We start from the raw sequence: 18,853 nt of genomic DNA on the forward strand, positions 1-18,853 counted from the left end.
TGTAGGCTTGGGCAATTTCCACTTTCTTCATCAGCCACCTGCAGAGAACCTGGGTCAAATTTGTTTCCTTCCTTCAGACAAAGTCCCCAGCATACCTATTGTTTGGCTAACATACTGTCATTAGCTAATTATGTCTCATTTCATCTAGGCTGAGAGGAATGCTCCAGTACTTGCCAGCTAAGGTGCATGCACATTCACAGGCAGCCATCCCAAGAAGTGTCACCGGTATTTAAGGGCTGCAAAACACTCAGGATTCACACACCTTGTGTGACACATTGACACCATGAACACACTAAAGAGCTGAAATCCCTGAGGCACCTCAGCACCTCTGAAAGACTAGGTTGCAAGGATTTGCCTGTGATCACTAGCTCAGAGAAACCAAGGAGTGCTTCCCCTTTGGGCTAGAACAAATATATGTATTACATACATGCAATTTTTTTAACAGAAAGGTGTCTTAACATTCAGATAGACTTGCTCTTAGTTATTTCAGGCTCCTTACAGGCCAAACTCAAGCATCTGAGGCACTCTGTTTAATTTCTGATAATTTCATGCACACATTTTTTAACTTGCTGTTAAGTATTCAGACCTGTAACACACTTGTAATACTTACTACTTGCAAACGCTCGAGCATTTGGGAGCAAGAAACTGTTTTTTTGGGTGGTGGGGGTTTTTTTGTTTGGTTGGGCGTTTTTTGTTGTTGTTTTTGTTTGTTTTTGTTTAAGTACAGTCTAATTGTTATATTACACAATACTCTTAATAATCTTAAAGTTTTAGTTTCCTTATTTATTGATGGAAAACAGACTTTTTCCAATGGCAAGTCAATGTTCATTATCCTCTTAGTGTTTATCCTAAGTCTTTATTAGTAAAATAACCTTCAAAAGAAGAGGACAAATGTTTTCTACAGACAGCTTTAACCATGTTACATTTATATTAGGACTCTGAACTTAAAAAAAAAAAAAAGATTTGCAAACTGTGTCAAGAAACTTCTCTCACTGACAAGCACTCCCTAAGAGGACTTTTGGAACTTGACATATCAGACCAAGTTTCCATGAATACTTTGAGACCTTTATTAACCTAGTGCTGCAAGTTCTTTATTTAGATACTAGCACCCTACAGAAAGCTTACCAAGCACTTTCTGAAATCCTGATATTTCAAATTAGCCAAAAAATGTCCTTGCCTGGTTGTTAAGGGGCAAAACTAGCTGGGAGAAAGCTACTGCTGGCCTGCTTTAGTGGAAGGTGCATCTGCTAATGGCAACACACAAATACTGGAGCTTGGGGAAGAAAAATGAGGAAGCAAGAAAACTTGCAAGCAGTGCACAACAGTAAATTTTCATTATAAAGTCATATTAGCGACTTTTTAAAAATAACACCTAGTAATTAAATTAATAGTACCACACCTGCTGCCATAAATTTCTGGATCAAATGTGATACCAGCTGAAGCACTACTGTGATTTTATTTAAATGTAGGGAACAGATAAAGTGTAATATAAAGCTCACACCCCTACTCTCAAATAGAGGGAAGGCCATTAAAAATGTACACATCTCCATTTTGAGCAAACAAGAGCATACAGAAAGTGCATGATCTTACTGAAAAGATAAACAGCTGGATTTATGTGCTTCCATTAACCAATGACCCACTTGTCAAACATAAGCTGCAGATTTAAAAGATTATAAGAAGCCTCTTATATTAGATGGAAAAGATCCTAGCTATGAAATCAGACCAAGTCTGAAGATACTTCAGTACAGTCAATATTGTTCTTTTCTACAGACACAAGATGAAAACTAGTTATTGTTTTGAAAACCTACAATCTAATGAAATGGAAGAGCGTTTCCTATAGTGCCGTTCAGAAGGCGTTTATCCCATGCAGCACACTGAGGTCATTAGTAGCAAGCCAAATCCAGGCCCTGCGTAAGAGGATGAAGCTCTAATAGAAACCACTGCATAAACCTTAATGTGGGGGCACTGCCAGCTTCCTTCTGTGAGGAGCGGATGTTCATAAAGAAGCACTACTGGCCATCCCCACACTAAATGGTAACCATGACATGTACCTGGCTTGTCTAATCAATCAGAGAGGACTTTTAACTGGGGCTTCAGCTATGCACACTTTGGTGGCAGATATCTAGCTGAGGCTTTTAAGGCTCAAGCCAGATGCCATCAACTTTGCCATGTGTAAGCACCTCTCACCACATGCCTGTTTCTGTGCCTGCTCCAGACTCAGGTAGGAACAAACATGCAAAACAACACAGATGATTAAAACACTGGGGCTGAAATGCAAGCCCTGAATTAACAACAGAGGAAATGTATCAAGGACAACAAATTACTAGGTCCCAATACACTGAAAACCTCTAATTTTGCTACCTTGTATTGCAAGGCAAGACCAGTGCACAAAACAGCAGCCTTCCCACACTCTACCTAAGGCTAAAGAAGTCTCTAAGAAGGCTGAAGAAGCCATTATTATAAGCAACATTTTTACCATAAGGACAACTTACAAAATTAAATGCATGCTACTTCCACCTGACCTCACTAGTGTCTTGTGTGTTGCCAGCAACTCATGCTTTACTGTGACTCACTATATAGCGTGATTTTCTGGAAGCTGCAGATCATGGAGCAATATAATTATATAAGAATCCCAGCAGTCAGCTAATGAAAACCAAAGTAACCAGCCCCAGTGATTGCAGAGAAATGTTGGAAAATGCCGATACTTTGATTAAGAAAAAATCTGAAAGAATAAAACCAGAAAAGGCAGCAACAGCCAAAAAACCCACAAACTCCCCTCCCCAAAGTACAATATTTGAACGAACTCTTTCAAGTCTTTCTTTACTCTTGGACTCGTAGCAGGCATGATGGGTTTCTGGGACCCTCTCTGCCCCATGGATTTTACTCTGATGATGGAGGCCCTGAGCATTGCAGCTCAGCATCCCAGCACCCGATGTGCAGGTACAGGCTTTAGCAGCATCATGGGAGAGGAGGCCAGGTAAGATATGCAGCACCTACCACACCACTGGACAGGACAGGGATACGGGTACTTCACAAAAGAGAAGGTACAGATGGGAACACAGCCATGGCACTTTGAGCTCAACATGCCTCCCACCTCATCTGCAACAGCGTTTTGGTTTCAGCTCAGTTCTTTGTCATATTCCTCAGCAGCACTTGGGGTCACCACTGTGTCAGCCCAACTTTGTCTTCCCATCTTCCTTTTACACTCTTCCATCTCCCTTCCTTCCTCTATCTCTCCTGCTTTTGCCTTTCCTTCACTGGATGAAATCTAGGGCTACTTAGCACTTTGCGGTTAGCACCTTCCAGACATTAAAGTGATCAGCAAACGGTCACACTCGCAGTCAGTATTGCAGACAGACTAGCAGAACAGACTACTAGAAAAAGAGCATCCATTTTCCTAACAGATCCAGCTTGATGGCAGAGTCAGGATGACTGCACAGAATCAAGGTAGGTCCTGTGCACATTTGCAAGATTGTATTTATGAAGTCAAGAAACTGCCTTGAAAAATGACACAGTTACTTTTATAGCATTTGGATGCACTACAAATACTTGACATATCTAACAGGGATTAATATTTTTAAGGTGGACCCCCCAAGAAAAAAAAGTTGTGGGTTTTTTGGTTTAAAAACTGCTGGAACAAAACTGAAATCATTACTTGAATCATTCATTAATAAACATTCTTCAACATTTAAATGAAGTGCCATTGATAGGCAAAATGCAGAAGGCAACAAAAGACAACTAGAAACAAAGGTATCATTCTTCCTTTATGTTATTGTATATTGTCATGGCTTCAACAGTCATGGCATAAAGTAGCAACATTTTGTAACCTCTGAACAGTCATATTGTGTTTAAAAATAAAAAAATGCTTCTGTAACAGAGCACAAAAGGTACTAGTGGCATGAAAACAGTGTCTTTTCCTCATTACAGTAGAAAATGAGGTTTCTATTTAATAAAAACCCCAACCACAAGGCTATGTGTTTTTGTAACTGTGAATGTATGTCAGTGCTGTTGACAGCTTCTGCGTTGGAAAGGATCTCATTATTAAGTCTGAACAAAACCACACGTTATCTTTTTGAAAAGCAAAGTTACGTTCCTGATGAGTAAGCTGCTTTGCTGAGCTCCTGTGGGATAATTTTTGGTATTGGGCACTGAAAAAATAAATATCACCCCAAAGTTCAGAATATTTTCAGACAGCACCATAAAAGGCTATCCAAGCTACCCGATTCCTAAGTTAAGAAGAGAATGGGACTGGTGAGCACGCAGCCATAAACAAACATTCCACTTCGGTTAACTTTGCTCTCTTAGGTTCAGGATTTAGGTCTCCAGTTTGCTCATGTTGGATTAAAACCAACTGTAAAGCAGCTGTATCCTATGCAGGACTGACTCCTAAACAGATGTCCTCCACTACATTTTGGGGGACCTTGTGTTATTGCCATGGAATGAAAATTCTTCTGAAGCAGTCCACTCAGCCCAGAAGTTCACCTATTTCATATTTAAATCATTTGGCTGAAGGTACAAAGCAGCCCTTAGAGAAGTCAGGTCTCTGGTGGACATTAAGGTGAACAGTTTGGGGAAACAAGCAGGAAACAAACCGCACTTATCTAGAAGTAGTATTTTATTCTGCACCAGTGCTGGTGCTGGGAGATGGGGAGAAAGTAGGGAGAGGAAATACTTCTTTAGTCTGCCTAGCTGAAGTAACTATATGTACCTTTAGCATGAATGGCCAGAGGACATTTGTTTCTGTGCAGAAAAAAGCTCATATGGGCCTTTTTGTTCAGATCTCTCCTGAACACTTCATGAATTAGTAGCTCATCATACAAATGTATTTCATATCTACGTATATACGTATTTTTAATTTATACGCTTTCTCTTCCCCTATCTCAAAATTACTGGTAATTCCTGAGCTAATGTTCAGTAGAAACCAAACCTGCTTTCTAATGTTATGGTATATTGTAATTGTTTTAGTGGTAATACATCAAGCAAGGAACTGTAACTGCCAAAAGCCCACTTATCTGCATCTCGCACACGAGAGCACTTGATGCGAGAACTGTAAAATTCCTTGGATGTTCCAACATCCATCCTTCATGTTGTTGTCCATATAACTTAACTCCATGAAAAAATACACCCATTTGTCAGGCTCAAAGGCACTGAAACCTGACTGGAAGGTTTCCCAAGTGAAGACTAGTATATAATACTTACATGGATTTGTCTTTTGCAATTGTAATAGCTTAGCTAATTCTCTAGCAATATAATGAATTTCTGGTATTAGAAGGCTGATTGTTAGATCTTTATTTTGACATATAATAGGCCATAAAGACTAAGTGATTTGGAAACGAAAGGTTACACAGTAAGCAGCAATCCGCAGGGAATATGCTTGAAAACTGCCTGTTGCTCCACAGAGAGAGTTACTCATTGCAGGAAATCTGCATGTGTCAGATAAGTTTCTATTAGACAGGTAGGATGAAGTTTGCTTTTATAAATGTCCATTTGGTGGCTGCACACTATCTCAATGCTCACAGTTTTCTTTAGATTTCCTGTTGTTTCCAAGTACTCGTGACAATGCCAGTATAACCACAGTGACAAAGCTTGACTTTAAGCAGTGGCACCTACTCCGTGCAAGGGGAGAACGTGATAGATGAAACCCATTGTGGCTCAGCACAGGACACTGCCCCACTGCACTTCCATCTGCAACACTCCCATGGGAAGCAGCGTATCCACAGGGGGAGGACGTTACATTTTCCTAGTTCTTGTTCTCAGATGCCTCCTGTAGTCTGGAACTTCATCCTTGAAGAATACAGGTCTCTTACAGCTCTAAATTATAGACTGTTCTTTTACTGAGAATCTCCAGGTACTCTTGAGCCCTGCATATCTTCTAATTGCTGTGAAAGTAACTCTTCTCTCATAACCTCATGAATCTGAACTTTGTGGCTTCTCATTTAACTCTCTCTCCCTGTGTCAGTCTCTTCTCCTTACTCATGTCTGTGCCCATGAAGACAGGCAACTATTGTATTTCCCATAGAATTTACTCTTAATTTCTCATGTCTATCATGTATCTGGAGAAATCTTTCTGCAAACTTGATTCAAGTTTTTTAAACAGCTTGGAGCAAATCACTAGTTTCACTATGAAACAAAGTCTTTAAAATAGCTCACATAAACCTTTTTACTTCTGAGTACAAAGTATCACCACAAACAGACACCTCCTATATCCAAAGTTAGCATTTATACACTGTACAGCTTTACAAGCATCAGCAGAAATGCAGTAGTATGTTTTAAAACGAAAGTTCTTCATTACACAGCCTTAGCCTCATTTCAGTGCTGCACGTTATTTTCAGCGCCATCTATGAATAAAGCAACCCCATGCTGTATTGCAAACCACTAATGCTGCAGCACTTCCCTTGCCAAGGGAAAAGGCACGTACCGTATCCAGCACAATATGGTGAGCACTGTCAATAGCGAATCTGTTCAAATAGGAGGCTTATCACCGGGTATCCCATGCCCCATTTCGGCAATAGTGAAGATTCCTTGTTTAATAGCACAGATGCAGCAACAATGATAGAAGGGCAAGGAGTGATGGCAACCCCAGGAAGCCCAGATCTGTTGCAGGAGCATCCTTTCCAAGGCTTTCCAAACATTGCCACCTTGTGGGCCTCCTATCTCCTGCTGTCATCGATCCCTCCCCTCTCTGCAGGTGACTCCCTGTGCAGATTTCATAAAACGCCAAACTGGAGGCTGGACAGTTTAGGTTAACATCTAACTCGGTGGGATGCGATTTAAACTTCTATAGTTGGGGAATAAAAAAGGGACAGTGCCTTACAAATTCTATCTGACATTAATTATTAACCTGGTACAGTGGCATTTAGTGTAGTTTGCTTTGTCCACTTACCATTAGGAAGGCAGCACTAATAACGTGAAGAGTCAACATTTAACAAAACAAAAGCAAGAATACAATTTCTCAAAGCTCCCAAACAGAAAGGGGGAATCATTGTTCACCTTTAGGTTTCCCTTTTTTTTTTTAAATTCCTTTCTGCCAGCATTTCCTTCTTACTCCAGTTAAAAAGCCAAATTATTTCCAAAAGGTCTGTGGCATCTAGTTTAGCTTTCATCAGTTCTGTTTCATGAATGAATAATTCCTGATGACTTGAATCTATTAATTACACAAAGATGTGTAATAAAACATTGCAAAGGAATATCACTTATTATTGATACCAAAAGAATCAAGCTACTGCCTTACAGACCTCAAACACAAGTTCTTGGGTACTTCCTCAGTTGCTAGTACTGTAACAAACACATACAAACACACAAAAGTACTTACTTTGAGCATCCAAACACTTGCCCTGGTTGCCGGCTTGAACTATTCCTTGCAGCAATTTGGTACTGAAAAGAAAACATGAAAACCTTTAGTTCAACAAGCAAACAGAGGGAAAGAAAAAAAAAAGATTCACTGAATGGTCTTTGTCAGTTTCAGTTGGTCAGTGATGCAATAGCTGTATGCTAAAAATGAAACAAGAGGAGAAGTCCTTCATTACAAAACCCTAATTCAGCTGCGTTCACAATGGTTCAGTGTCTTACACATCTGCACAACAATCAGATGTCCCTCTGATATAGTAGCAAATCTATGAGCTCCCTTATGCAGTGCTACATTCAGAGTTTATTCATAATTGCCAGGCACATTGCTGTTTCTTCATCTGACCAGGCTTCTTCTGAGCACAGGCAATCAGTTATGACCGTTGTGTCATGCAACAGGGGCCTTGCTGCACTTGCCTGAACAGCTTTTCAGAGGGAAAAAAAAAATCTACCATTGACAAAGACATGAAGTGATGCCCAGCAACTATGTTTTTGCCAATACAACACAAAAACATTAGTAAACCTTTGAAGTGTCTTACTTCACAGTGAAGTCATGATGGTGCCCACTTGTAGCAGCCACATTAAGGCCCGGTGCCTTCTGTGTTCCTACGTGCAATTGCCTACAATTGCTAGATTTGTTGTCACATACATTCTCTCAAGTGCTACATTACAGGCTACAGAAACATAAGCAGTAGCAACCATATATGGGTTTCAATTTCTGCTATGAATTACATACTAGGGTTACGTGGCTAAGTTTCTTAATTCACCTTCTCAGTCAGCAGGAAATATCATTCCTAGCAGGTAAATAATGGTTTACAGTCAGACCAGGGCTCTGGTTATTGCTTGTTTTGCATTCCTAGTCAACTAGTTGAGACAGCCCAGCAGGGAGGGGTATTCCAAAGGCATCTATCTCTGCATAACAGCATGAAACTACACCGAAGACCAGGGGTACTCAGATTGAATCAGGATTGAAGGATGCAAGAAGCTCCCACAGGTGAATTTATATTCATCATAAACCCTGGTTTAAGAGGAAGAAAACAAAGCAATTCTCACTCCAATTCATTATCATCGGGAAAGGTAAACAGACCTTTAAAGATGGCTTGTCTAAAGGACTGGATCCCAGCTCCAGGAGCTGTGACTCATCCTGGCAGAGAGCTTAGCAAGACTGCTAGCAGACTGGAAGGCTGAAGCTACCTTAAAGCCAAACCAGAATGGGAATTAGCTATTAAACATGTTATTGTTTCATTTCTTTGCATCTCTCCAAGCCTCTTAAGCTGTGCTTTTCAATGTACTTTTTTTTTTTTCCTCCATTTGTTTAATGTGGAAAGTGATTCCAGCACAGCTGACAAACCTCAGGCATCCTATTGGCAAAGGAACAGCATATCCATCATGGTATGTTGGCTTTTGCTCAAGTAGGCCCCCCTGAACTTAAGCTGGGATCTAACGGCACTGCTCCAATAATTTGTAAGGATGGGGCACTCTTAAGACAATGGTTAGAAGTAATCTTGCATCAGAAGGTGTTGACCAGACCTTCTAACAGGCAACAGCAGTGGAGAGATGTGGCAATTTCCTTCGAAATGCAAGACTCAATTTGCTCATTGAACATCTTCCACACTGCACTTTCTGAAGAGGGTGATATTTATGGCATATTGAAGAGAGATAACTACTGAATTGTCTTCAGTAAGTAGAGCTTGGTTTGAGAGTGATTTGAATAACACTACCACACTGAACTTCATTTGTATAGTCTTAAAGAAAAAAACAAAAGCCTTCATAGCAGAGGTTCCTAAAACTTGAAAACTGATGATGATGTACCTCTTTGGTTTGACCTGTATGTATATCAGCAACAGCTCCTGACTTTTTGCTTGCATACAGGTACTTATCTGAGGTAGAGGGAGCAGTGTGATGGCTATGGCCAGATGAGATAATTGGCACTTGCTTGCTGCTGTGTGCAGCAGCACTGCCAGGTCTCCACCTGTTCCATAATCCATGCCAACACCTCGACCTGTACTTCTGGCTTGAGATGCTGGAGCAGCACCCAGGCAAGGGAGTGGTAGGAAACACCAGATCATTAAGGTGGAATTTAATTTAGGTGGACAAAGGAATGCAGTAGAGGTCCTAGTTAGTGAGTGTGAGGACGGTAACGATAGGGAGCTGGAGTCTTCTTTGGAGGGGTGAAGGGATAAAAGTGTGCAAGGAAAACACAAGGGAGGAAAGGATGCCATGTTTCAACATGCCAGGCCATGCACAGGTCTCAGCTGCAGACACTGGCATCATATCACCACTCTTCATAAACTAGCAAGTGCAATTCAATTCCTCAGAATTCCCCAACACACAGAGGCTGCACTGATTTTAGAACATGTTCCCATCTTCTAAAGAGTCATGTGCAAAGACATCTAAAGAACTTAGTCCTTCCACGCTGGTTAACATAGGAAAAGGTCAAGGGGTAGAAAAGCAAGAGGATAAAGATCTAGAGGATCTGGAAAATGGAAAAGACCTTAAAACAGGGAAAAAAAAAAAAATAAAAATTCTTTAACAACAATTTAAAGAGGAATCTCACAAAATCCCACATAGTGAAACAGGTAAGAAAAAAGGATTATACATTTTTCAAGACAGGAAATTATGATTTGTTCAATGTTTTAAAGTTACACATAGCTGCAAGTTCCCTGTATTACACTATTTGTTCCCCTGATGGGGGGATTGTGTTGGGGGAAACCAGCTCAATATTTAGTGGAAAATGTTATTAACAGAACTGGGCAGATTTTACTAATAGCCAATGAGTATTCACATGGTGTATTCAGTTATCCCCCTCCTACACTCCACTCCTGCAACAACTTGTGGAGTGTTGATCCTCCAACAACTGGAGCATCAGTCAGGAGGCCAAGCGCAGACAGCGGGGTCAGATTGGTGGGCGACTGGTTTCCAGTGTTCAAAAAGTCCCTCAGGTCATCCCTTGCTTTACCAGGCTACAGCCCTGGAGCCTATGCTTGCCACTTTCTCAGATGCAGTAAGTTACACAACCTGCCACTGATGCTAGTGTGTGCTGGTGGTGGCCTTTGACGGATTTGGCAGACACTTGCTGTTTGAAGTTTATGGGAATCTTGAGATGTTCAGTGGATCACTGCTTTTTAGGGTTTATTTGGTCTTGGGAAGCTTTCACCTGCTCCCTCTCAGTGCATACTTTTCCTCCCTGTGAACTTGTTTTCTGGTAGCTATTGCTACATCCACAAACTTAAGTACCCGTTCAACCCATTCATGCAAACTGACACAGAAGGGGCTTCTATGATAATATCCCTTGAAACGCTGTAAAACATTGATTTAATTCTGAATGAATATTGACAAAAAAAAAAAAAAAAAAAAGAAAAAAACCCCAAACCCCAAGGATTGGGCAAGGGTATGAGAAAGGAAGCCAAAAGCCAAGTAACTATGTGAAAAAAAGACAGTAAAGCAAAGGAAATCTGCAGGAAAAAAAAGAAACATATATATATATATACATACCAGCTTCTAGAAGCACATCAGTTATACTATGAAAAGTAGTATCTATAGCTGTTAGTTTGAAGGACCAAGGATGAAAAGTTAGGACAGAATGTTATTAAGGTGATTTAAATCAAATGCCTTCTAGTACATTTGACAACATATTTTCCAAACTATCTCACAGGGAGCTGTATGCCCCATGTGGGTGCAGAGCCTTGTCGTCTGCTAGTAGCAGAAGACAAGCTAGTAGTGGACTGGATATTTTCTACCGTACTGCACAGATCTTTTTCCCTCCCCGCCAAGGGCTGGGAATGTGGTGTTGCATGAAAACAATTTATAATACAGGCTGACAGTCACCTATTATTGCTTCAAATATCCTCAGTGGTTATAAAAAACAACTCCAAAACCAACTTATTTTTAGCAACTGAAAGAATTCAAGCAAACCCGTTGTGGCTGCTATCCAGGCATTCACTGAGTGGAGAATAGCTTGACAAATTACAGAAATGGACAAACTTGGAGTGTAAATCAGAAAACAGTGTATATCACTATTTACATATGCTTTCCTGTTGAAAAGATGAACCAAAAGATTAAGGCTTCCAGTGTCAGAGGAAAGAACTGCTGGTTTTATGAGCTGTGCATGAATCACAAAAACCAAAACAAAAACCCCCATACATTTAACAGTTGGGAAGATTTCTCAACTTACTGTTAACTAACAGCCCAACCCCATGCTGTCTCACTGTTCCTACTCTGCTCAGGACCGGGCTCTGCAGCAGTATATGGAAGCCACAAAGACAAGGACAAAGGAAAGAAATCAAGTAACAGAGCTGAGTTTAGAATTAATTTCCAACTCCAAACTCATGAGAAATGCCCTAGTTTGACCCAGAAGATGTGAGATGCTGCTACTGAGTGCATGACAGAGCTTCCCACCTCTTTTGCTCTTGTAATTTCAAATGTTTTGCCCCAGTGGTTCTGCTCTTCTGCCAGTGCTCTCATTTCAAGTCATCTATTAGCATGAAAAAGGTGCTAGAGACTTCTTATAAAACTTTGTTCCCTCCTTCTCATTTACAAAGCAACCAATCTTTTTTTGGTCATTTACACATAGAGTCAATCCAAGCATGTCCTACTTAACAACTTAGTAGGAAAGTACATGCATCCCTTCTCAGGAAGACTTCTAACCCCGCTTGGGAAGCCACTAGATTTTTCTCCACATAGAGCAGTAAGCCAACTTCTGTAAATTCTGTTGTTCTCTCCCATCCCTCCTCAACCTTTTGTAAACTGGAGTTTCCAAGATGCAAATGCCATGGAAACAGTGCTGGGTTCAAAGCTTTAGCCAAAGGCAGTGTGACACCTACTTTTTGCAGCAGCCTACCTGCCCTCCTCCTATTAAGGAATACCTTTGCCTGCCTTCCTGCCCAATAACTTTGAGATGCAGTAATTATCTTCGAACTCCAAAAGAGTGTAACAGAGCTCAGCTCGTGTGATTTTAGTTAGTGTGACAGATTTGGCAAACTTTTTTTGTTTTTTTTGGCATAATAAATGCCAAGTCAGTATATCAAGCAGTAGGTAGCAGACCTAACAGGACAAACAGATGAGAATGTGTATTTATCATCTATTTAGCAGCAGGCTGCTACATTATATTTAGCCCCTTTTCAACCAAGAAGTTTTTCCTCTTTGCTCCTTTTTGAGAAAACAACCTTCCTTCAGTTATTTGAGGTATCCCTTTCTTTAAAGCTTAGCTCAGAGTCATTGATGTCTGCATTTCGATTTCTATCACACTAACCAAAAATCTGTTCTACTTGCAGTGTCAGTGCCCATGTCTATTGGCTTCCACATCCAACACAATCACCAATTTTGTTAGGCACCTGTCAGTGGTTTGCACATTGGACTGCAGTTTGCTATTGATGCACTTCTGTATGTACCGATGTATTATGCATTTTGATGTGTTTTTCTGGTAGGCATTATGCCATCTTACAGAATGCACTTGGTTTAAGAATAACTAGGGTTGATCAGGTTTCTGCTTTGTTTCATACACTAGAATCACTTAACACATTTCTCTAATATCTTCCTCTTTATAAACAAGAAGTTATGTTGCAGTGATGCATACGTTTTATAGCGAGGCAAGAAAAGCCAGCACTGGCTAAGGTTTCACATTATGAAGAATTTGGCAATAATATTGCCTTAAGCCATTCCAGCCTTAACTGTTCACTCTTTCTTTATGTCTCTGGGCTGCCCCTCAGTTTTGCTGGAATAACTCTTAATCCAAACCACTCTGAAGTAGACGGAGAAAGGGATCCATTTCAAAGTTATCTCCACCACCACCCCGAGTTAAAAAAATAAATCTGGTGCAGTTCTCTGTTTCAGTACACAGCATGGCCCCATCAACAGGTGGGCTGGCACAACTGGAAGGGCAGGATCTCAGTGACTGGTATTGCTGGTCAGAAACAGGTACAGGGAACAACTCCATTCGGTGGGCTGGAATATTGAGCTTTAAAAGTAGACATGAACTCCTCTTCAAGTATTGCCTGAAGACTGGTGGGTACACACAGCTATGAGACAACGTCTATCAGCTTTTTCCTCTTCAATATGAAAGGAGTAAAAGACACATGGAGGCCAGCTAGCAGCAACTGCTCTGGTCCAGGTCAACCCACCACAAGTTTCCAGTACATTTATAATTTCCTGTGCCCAGCTTTAGGCTTCGTTTTGTGGCTGAATTTTTATAGGCTAATCAGCAACTGATAATTAAAAGAAGATTCAAGGAAAAAGCATTAAGGTATACATTCAGATGTTAAAACCCAATAACCTGTGTCTGTGTTTTGACTTGAGACATTTTCTGAAGTTCTTTAAGACAGCCAAACCTGAAGTTTAACGTGAGGAGTCCTGATGGCATAATAATATGTTGAATTACCCAGGTGACATTCTTTCTTTGAAAACAAGCCTGCTGAATGAGCATGGTAGGAAGAGCCCAAAGATAGATTCCACAGAAGTGTTATACAGGCAGCTGCAGCAAACTGCAGGACTCTCAGAACTGCTTCAGTGATCTAAAATCTAACAGCTTCAGGACCAACAAAATATTTAGAATGCGTTGTTTTAAGAGCTTTAAAAGACAGAGCTTTAAACTCAAGAAATAACTTACACTTAAATGGTATCCTTCACTGTAATCCTTATGCTTCGAGATATGCCTGAGAAAAACGCGGGTAGCTCAGTTAGTGTCCCTGAGATCAGATGGGCTAAATCCCCCTTTATTGGGGGATTAGTTTTTCAGATCTCTCTTTACAGTGAGTGAAGAAAATTAAGCATGTCAGAGAATATTCAGCCAAAGATAGGTAGGTGGCCACATAGAGGGGATAAATGCTCCTACCAACCCTCTGTTCTGACACATTGCTCTGTTATGAGCACACAGCCATGCCTGCAAGTTGTCTAGCTTACTGACCTGTGACCTTTGCTAGATTACAGAATTCAGTAAAAATAATCTCTAGAACAATGCAACATTCACTACCTATACCAGACTAGGAAAGAGCAAGGACAGGTCTGGAAAGCAAGTATGCAAATTCGTGCCCCTGGGAGGGAATGACCATGCTAGGTGCCAGGTGGCTGGAGACCAGCTTCAGAGAAAGAAAGACCCGGGGGTCTTGGTGGACAAGTTGGAAAAAACTCAGCAGCATTCCTTTGCAGTAGAGAAGGACAACCCTTCACTGGACTGGGTTTGAAGATCCATGGCAGTAATTATTCCCCCGTAATTCACAACTTGCGAAAGTGAGTACCTGTGTACTGAGGAGTCACAAACCGGCGACAGACATACTGGAACCCAGTCTACTATATCAAGATGGAAAAGGAGCTGGAGTACATGATGCAGGAGAAGCTGCGAGAGTTGGATTTGTCCAGCCTGCAGAAGGCTTAGGGTGTGTGGGTTGTATCACTGCATCCCACAGCTACCTAAGGGGAGGGTGTAGAGATGATGGAGTCAGGATCTTCTCAAAGGCACACACTGACATTGCAACAGGCAAGTTTCAACAGGACAAATCCTGATTACATGTTAGGAAAAGTTTTTTCCTCACAAGGGGGTTGAATGCTGGATCCAGTGAGGATGGGCTCAACAAGTTCCTGAGCAACCTGATCTGTTTGGGATGGCTCTGAACAGAGGTTGGACAAGATCTCTTTCAACTTGTATCATTCAATGATTTTGTGTGAAAGTATAATGGCAGGATGCTAATTGCCTGCTTGCTTTACCCAGGAAAGAGAGCCCTAGTTAAGGTATTGGACTGCCATCTCAGCCCTTTAACAGTTCTGGCATGTGTTCTGTGCCACAAGTTCCTGAAAAGGAAAATGGGATTAACACAAGGATGTAAAGATAGATTCCAGTATCTGTGGCAATGGTAAAAACAGCTAAAATCTTGTATCTTGATATTTATTTCAGTCTTTAAGAATCTAAATATATAATACATAAAGACATTTATAATGCATAATATCCAATATATAAAACTAAAAAATAAAGTTTTGCTCTTTACAGCACTGGTGAAGCAGATAAAGAGTTCCTGGCCTCCTCTCTTGTGTGAGAGGAATGGATTACTTGCAGTCAATTACAGATGTACAAACTTATGAAGTCTGCAAGGCTATAGTTTGTGGACATGTCCTGTGAACCTCTGATCAGATAAGGTGTTTATGTGACTACTGAAGATACACCGAAGAGTGTAGCATCACCTCATTTTGTACTGCACAGATCACCACATGTACTGAGTCATAAACTAAAAGCCAAAAAAAAGTTTGAGTGTTTTCCTCTCTCATTTTCTCCTAATCACTGCCAACTACCAGTTTTGCTAGGTGGTGTGTAAGAGTCACTTTTCCATAGATCCACAGTGCAGTAAGCATCCCTGGGTGCCAATCTCTGCTGAAAGCTCTGTGTTAAACTTTTACATTAATCAGTGGAGAAAAGTGCTCAGGTGGTCCCAGTGATATAACCACAGCCAGGTGGTCATGAAACTCTGAAGGAGCATGTTTTAGGACTTCTCCAAGCTGCTGCTGAGGGGCAGATCTTTTTTAGTGTCTCATGTTTTGACTCACTCCTTCAAGCACCCTCATCTACAAGGTGGAGGAATGGTACACCATCACTTCACACACTTCTACACGTGTCTTGACTGAAAGCAGTCAGCAATTGCTGTGTTTGGCACAGGTAACACAATCTGAGTATGTTGATAGGACTGGATCCCTTGGGGGAACAGGCAGAGAAATGCTATTTGGTATTTATTCATGTTTATGACCATTTATTTATTCACAAAACTGAGTGCTGATTTGCTTACCCTACCTAGGTGGCAGTAGCTCTGGTTTCTAAGAGTAGCAGAACTTTGTTGACAAATATAATAGCTACCTATATTCTCAGTAAGGACCAGAAGCCTGGACACTTGTAAAAGGTTGATCAGAAACTGGGGGCAAACTTGCATCCTGCCTGCAATATGGAAAAGCGAAAATGCACTGAAGCTTGAGGACACTTGCATTGTGGTAATGACCCCACACAAGTAATCAGAGCTAAAATTGCAAAACCTATATATTTGACAAAGGGAGCACGAAGCCAACTGAGCTTTTTGCATCTTGAGTGTTTATAGAGCTGGAAACTAGAAATGGGTCTCTATATTAAGGGAAACGAAGAGTGTCATTCAGGGGTTCTTCAGAGCAGGACTGTGTTTGAAAGCTGCAAGAATACCTTTTACTCCTTCAGTTACAATAACATTGCCACCTGATCACAGCTTGTGAACTTCAAGTTGAAGGAAAACATTCCAGTCTGTGAGATAAGAGCAACAGCTTGTTATCTCATTTAGGTACTCCATACTATGCAATTAAAGCAAGTCATATGGGAGGGGGTTCAAAAGGTTGGCTGTCAAACTTTAACCCCTCAAGTTAATGTTGCTTTGTTCTGAAAGGATAGTTTGCATTTGAAGTCTATCAAATCAGAAGTTTCTGGGCTGCATTTCTGAGCTGCAGTATTTCCTCCAAGAGGCTGCAGTGCAAAGGCCACAGGAACTACTGTTTCTTTACACTGTTCTGCAGACAAGAGCCACAGAACACAGTGGACCAGTCCACTAACTTGAAGGCACATGCATCATTTCTGCTCATTAGAAAAAAGCTAATTAGGAAGTTTCTAAATTACTCTATAGTATCAGATTGAATTTAAACTTCCACAACATTCTGCTCTGGAAAGATTTTCCTTCAGGACACTGCCTGTAAGTACTGATTTGGAAGAGCACTAAACTAATTTTAGTACTACGCACAATTTAAGTGTAGATACTTCTCTCACTGCCTTTCCCAGACACTTACCATGTTTTCTGTTTGCTGTCCAAACTAAGCAAAAAAAGTCACCACTTAATTGGAGAAACAAATACTTTGGATTGATTTGCCATTTACATGCACACTATTTCCCTTACAGACCGAACTTCTACACCAGACAATTTTTCACATCTAGAAGACAAAGCCTTTTAGCTTAGATTGGGAAGCAAAACGCTGGCGGTTTTGGTGTTTGGGATTTATTTTGTTTCCCTCTGCCAGCACAGCAAATACTGTGCAGATGTCTTACTGTTTCTTCTCAGGCACGTGAAATCTGTCCTAGAGAACCTAGCCCCTGTTAACGTTGATAGAGAAGCATTCTTCAAACTGCGGCACTTTCTGTAGCAGCATGTTCCTACTAGCTGTTCTTCTCAGGAGTGACCTGAGTGTCCTTCGGCTGAGCCTGAAAGAGTGCTTGGCACATCTCCTGTCTTGCATAAACTCACTCTGCATCTAGGGCTCCCAAGACAGCAACTGTCAAGTATTTTCATGCACAACTGATTTAATGAACAGTGCTAGATATAAAATACTTGTGCAAAAGGTGTGCATGCACTTTGGGGCTCTAAATAAAACTTCTGCAAATGAAATCCTTATTTCCCATGTACTCATTTAACAAAGCCTTTCTCTTTTCAGCAAGATTAGTCAGCTATTGGAAGTCCCTGTAACAAGATATTACTGAACTGAACATGCCCAGGGTGAATCAAGGTAGTAACTTGTGGAACAAATGAGCAGCTGGATAGCGTCCGCAGCTGAAGCATCCAGCATCAACTGGAAGCAGGTCTCTCTCACAAGCCAATGAGCAGTTTATGTATGCTTGTGGTGTAACTCCAATTTTTCTCCCTTTTTGGTAGTCAGCTTGCTTGTTAACTCACGTAGCAAAAATGCAAGATTCAACCTACGCTTTCCCATAAGATTGATTTCCCTGCAGGGCCTGTCTCAGACTTTGCTGCACTCTGCTGCGACTCTTACGCCCTTCGAATCCTGGTCAAAACATGCCACACCTTCCACATGAGTCAACAGAGAAGGGCAGCATCTCCCACAGCAAGCTGGGAAGCAGCTGGGAGGAGAGCCCTGCTATGCTTCTACAAACACAGTTCTTCACTTCAGCATTGGGTAGGATGCTCAGAGAAATACAGTCTTGGTCAAAAATATTATCAGGAGAGTGCAACAAGCTGCACTTGAGCTTGAATTTAACAGATCAGGCAAGGTCACTCCTGGTGAAATATTCACAAGGACAAATTCTAATTCACCCAGATATTTAGTTAGCATACGCAAGACAGCTGGAAGTCTTTGCAATGCTCTCAAATGACACTGTTTGGCACCTTATCAAACTAAATGCCTTTTGCCTGTTGAAAGCATGAGCACATAATTTTACTTCAGTGTTATTCTGTTCTCCCTTAGTATAACTTGTTGGTTTTGAGAAACTATTGTATCCCAGAGAAGACTGTCAGGGTTCAGCTTTCCTACTCCTTTTCGAGGACAAACTGACGCTGATTTCCAGAATATGAAAATGATTGAGATAATATATCTGTCTCAACTTTAACCAAGTGACATGATGTTACACTGGAAAGTGTACTGTTTTTAATCCCAGAAATACTCCTGCTTTCCTTAGTCAGTAGAGATGCTTACAACTTTTTCTTGTTTGAAGTGCTGTGTTCTTTCCCCTACTATTCCATGCAGGAAAACAGGACGTGCAAACCAGCGTAATGATTTTCTGTCACTACGA

At 41.0% G+C, this 18,853-nt stretch overlaps 1 protein-coding gene across 1 annotated transcript in view; it reads right to left on the minus strand.

Moving 5' to 3' along the window:
- The window catches only part of MAPRE2 (microtubule associated protein RP/EB family member 2), a 101,639-nt gene that overhangs the window by 68,141 nt on the left and 14,645 nt on the right, over positions 1–18,853 (minus strand). Inside the window, exon 2 of the mRNA XM_074898997.1 lies at positions 7,313–7,374. The gene's annotated coding sequence lies outside the window, so the exon portion shown is untranslated. The remainder of the gene's footprint in view (positions 1–7,312; positions 7,375–18,853) is intronic.

The sequence above is a fragment of the Athene noctua genome, chromosome 2 (assembly GCF_965140245.1).
Source record: "Athene noctua chromosome 2, bAthNoc1.hap1.1, whole genome shotgun sequence".
NCBI classification, from domain to species: Eukaryota; Metazoa; Chordata; class Aves; order Strigiformes; family Strigidae; genus Athene; species Athene noctua.